This window comes from Phalaenopsis equestris, unplaced genomic scaffold (assembly GCF_001263595.1).
Source record: "Phalaenopsis equestris unplaced genomic scaffold, ASM126359v1 Scaffold000815, whole genome shotgun sequence".
NCBI lineage: Eukaryota > Viridiplantae > Streptophyta > Magnoliopsida > Asparagales > Orchidaceae > Phalaenopsis > Phalaenopsis equestris.
In genome coordinates this window covers 9,495-13,238 of record NW_018165255.1, presented here as the reverse complement: position 1 = coordinate 13,238, position 3,744 = coordinate 9,495, and the positions used below count along the sequence as shown (strand labels likewise).

Sequence of the window (3,744 nt, the reverse complement as noted above, 5' to 3'; positions counted from 1 at the left end):
TTGTCTCAAGTGTTTTAAGAGGCAAGCTATTTGGTAAAAAATGTTGATACGCTAATGTGAGTTGGTTGAATGAACATAATGTGTATTATTATGAAATATGTATTAAATAATAAGTACCCTAGTAATTTTTGGTCACAATTAATTAAAATAATCTATTCTACTGTTATTGAATCTCCTAAAACTCTGTAAATGGAAGGTCTGAACCATTCATTTTCTTAATAACATTTGTTGCCATGCATTTTTGAGATTTATTCCTATTTAAATAGCAACTAATCGACAGTCATTTCATTATCAAGTGACCCCTTCTCTTCATCTACTGCAATGTCAAGCAGGACATCCCCTCACATAAACAAATTTCTTCATCCATGGCTTCTATAATTCTTTCATCAAAATTCAGATTTGAAACTCTTGCATTAATGTTGCTGCTGAACCATGGGCAAGCATAATCCCATGGATTGGAAACTGTTCCATACATTCAAGGCTTGTTTGGGATCAGTTTTATTTTTTTGTTTTTTGTTTTTGTTTTTGCTTTTATATTAAAAGCATGTTTATTTAGTTTATGCTTTGCATGTTTTTTTCCCTATTCTGTTTTTAAAAATAAATTAACTTATTTTTAAAAAGCTCAAAACGTCTATAATAACATGTTTTTAAAAAACATCTAAACATGCTTTACCATACCAAACATGTTCTGTTTTACTTTAAAATATAAACACAACAAAATAAAAATAAAAAAGAAAAATAAATAAAATCAGAAGTGAACCCAAATACCCCCTCAATGTTTCTTTACCAGTGATTCTGATGTTGGCCAAATTTTTAGATTCAACCTACTTATCCAGGATGAGGACAGGATAATGAAAAATTGATGTGTTCTAGAGGTATGTTGTTCTGTAATCACTTTTAGGAGGAAATTCATAGTGCCTGAATTTTTGGAATTACTTTAAGAAGAATGCTTTTCACAATTAGAGTTAACACAACTAGAGATCGTTTATATTAGTTATAATGAGTTAGATAAGAGATATATATGAAATAAACTGTTACCTCAATGATCAATTTACATTTTACTGATACAAGGCAAATAATTGAAGCTAAGTGAAAAAAAAAAAACAAAATAAGCATGACAACGATATCATCAACCTTTTTTTGAAATGTTTGGTTTCTTAAAAGAATGTCAACTAGCCAATTGAAAGGCACTATCACTGTTGGATCCATCTTTATCATCAATTTGAGAAAATTTTCCTTCCATTTATTGTTTGCAAGAAAATGAAAGAGGGGCAAAACTCTTAACAATCAGAAATTTTATTGTACACAATAGTCGCCGACAGCAATTGAGTTCATATGTTGATTGAGTTGGATTTGCTTAATAACTCCACCTGTGAATAGTTTTACAGATATTGATGGAGGTCAAAAGGTGCTACTACGATATGCAATTTTCCAAATTGAATAAGTGAACGCATATTTTTTTTAATATACCAAATACAGCTCTACATTAGGTGGAATGGAGAAAGTAATGAATATCCTGTTTTACGGTTGGTAGATGACAATATTTAAAGAATTGTGTTAGATTTACTATCAGTGGCAGGGAAATCTCTTTGGCTCAAGCATATTAATGAAATTTTCATGGTTAAATCCCACACAATACTTAAAGTTGATCTAAATTTGTTTTTATGAATTTCTTGTGCATTTTGTATCTCAACTCTTGAAACCTTAAATTCCTTGGCTCTTTTGTTTCCTCTGATGCTGCTATCGTCACTTAGGGATTAGACTCGGGGATGTTCTTTGAAGAACGAAGACGATTTGGTTTTTTTTAAGGGCGCAACGTTATAATTTTCTCATGGGATGTGGCATCAAATATATTTTTGTTTGCAGAAATGTTTTGCATGATCATGAAACTAACTTTGTCCACGTACTATGTCTGGCTACATATGCATATTAACACTGATAACTCTATTCTTGTTAACTTGGTTAGTTCCCATCGTTTAGTATTGTAATTCTATTTGAGCTGAGCAAGGTAGTTTTATTTAGCTTGAGCTGTCCCGTCATAAGTTAATTTATGTTCAAGGTTCTTTGAGCATATACTTAGACCTATAATCTAAACATTATATATATATATATATATATATGATGTGCATGTGGTGATCAAGATTTAAATTTGGATATGAAAAGACTTGATGATATGATTGTCAGGCTTTTGGATTGTCAATTATAAAGAAAACCTCAATTTTTGACTTGAAATTTGACTATTTCAAATTCAGAAAGTGGTTCAAATCGTTGATAAACTTTGAAAATGTTACTTGACGTAAGTCAGAGGAGCACATGATCTGGATATTTTAATATTTAATTGAAAAAGATTGCCGAAATTCAGGGATAAATCTGCGCGATAGCATGGAATAAAACATCTTCTACAGTTAAAACTAAATTTGCCACAGTGAATAGAATAAAATATTTTATCCTAGAAAATATGCATTAACTTCAATAAATCCTTTTGCAATAGGAAATTCTCTTAAATTATGCTAGTAATGTTGGACTTAGGACCTACTCCATCCAATTCCATGTGGTTGTATAGACAGGAGATAAAGTAAGACTCGGATTTGAACTATGATAAGCTTTATGAATCTTTACAGGCATGTTAAATTTAATCGTTTGATCATAACCGGGTACCCGGGTACCAAATGCAGCCTAAGTTGCATATTATCAAGCCATCTTGTCTCCACTTGGCGCTCATTCATTCATACTAAAGTGATGATGATAATAGAAATTGGTTGTTGTTGAGGATTTTTGACTTGATGCTCAATGTCAAAACATCAGCATACCATATCGTCAAGTAATTGTCTATGTGAAGATGATGAGGTTAACTTTAGTTTGTTGTGGATCATAGTACTTGATGATATTAGGGAATTCTATTGACTACTAATGCATCATTGACCCGAGCGATTTATGTAGAAGATGCCAACCAATAGCTTGCCCAACATTTGTGCAAAGATGCAAACATCATTGATGAGATATTTATCATGAAAATAATAGTTGTTAATTCATCTCAAAAACTATGAAGGAGGCAATGAAATAAAGTATAAGCAATTTTCGTGCACAAATTTTTGGCCACAGTAACCAGAACAATTGAATGATGGGGGGTGAAACTTTAGTAGAGAGGAACAAATAATGGCATCTTATATTATTATGTTTATGGTGGAGATGAATTAGAATAATTTAGTGATTTCTAATTTATTTTTCATAAGAGGTGATGGATTTATGTTGAATTATTGCAAGCAATTGATATTGATGATCGATCGAAATATCAAACATATTAGGTCATTTCACAACTTTGAAATTGAGGCTTGACTTGGGTTGTCAAAAAAAGCTCATTGTTCTCGAACAACTTCTATTTTACTCGTTAAAAAGCTTGTGTTTGAATTGTTCGTTAAGCAAGCTGAACATGTACATAAATTTTGAGCATGATTTAAAAAACTATCTGAACACAAAAAAACATATACAATTGTATTTGGCTAATTTCAACTTGAAATAATTGAAGAATTAAATAATTAACATGTATTATTTATTCTGTATTATATAAGTCATAAATTTGTGATAAGATAATTGATTTTTGGTATATTTACTTGATTTTTTATGTTTATTTAAACAACAACAACAAGCCTTTATCCCACTAAGTGGGGTTGGCTACATGAATCCTTTTTCTTCGTTGCGTCCTATTGATTGTCATTTTTTCATTTAATTCTAATAGATTAAGAT

General features: G+C 30.7%; 1 protein-coding gene across 1 annotated transcript in view; it reads left to right on the top strand.

The window, feature by feature from the left end:
- The window catches only part of LOC110031434, a 28,127-nt gene that overhangs the window by 15,719 nt on the left and 8,664 nt on the right, over window positions 1-3,744 (top strand). The window lies entirely within an intron of this gene.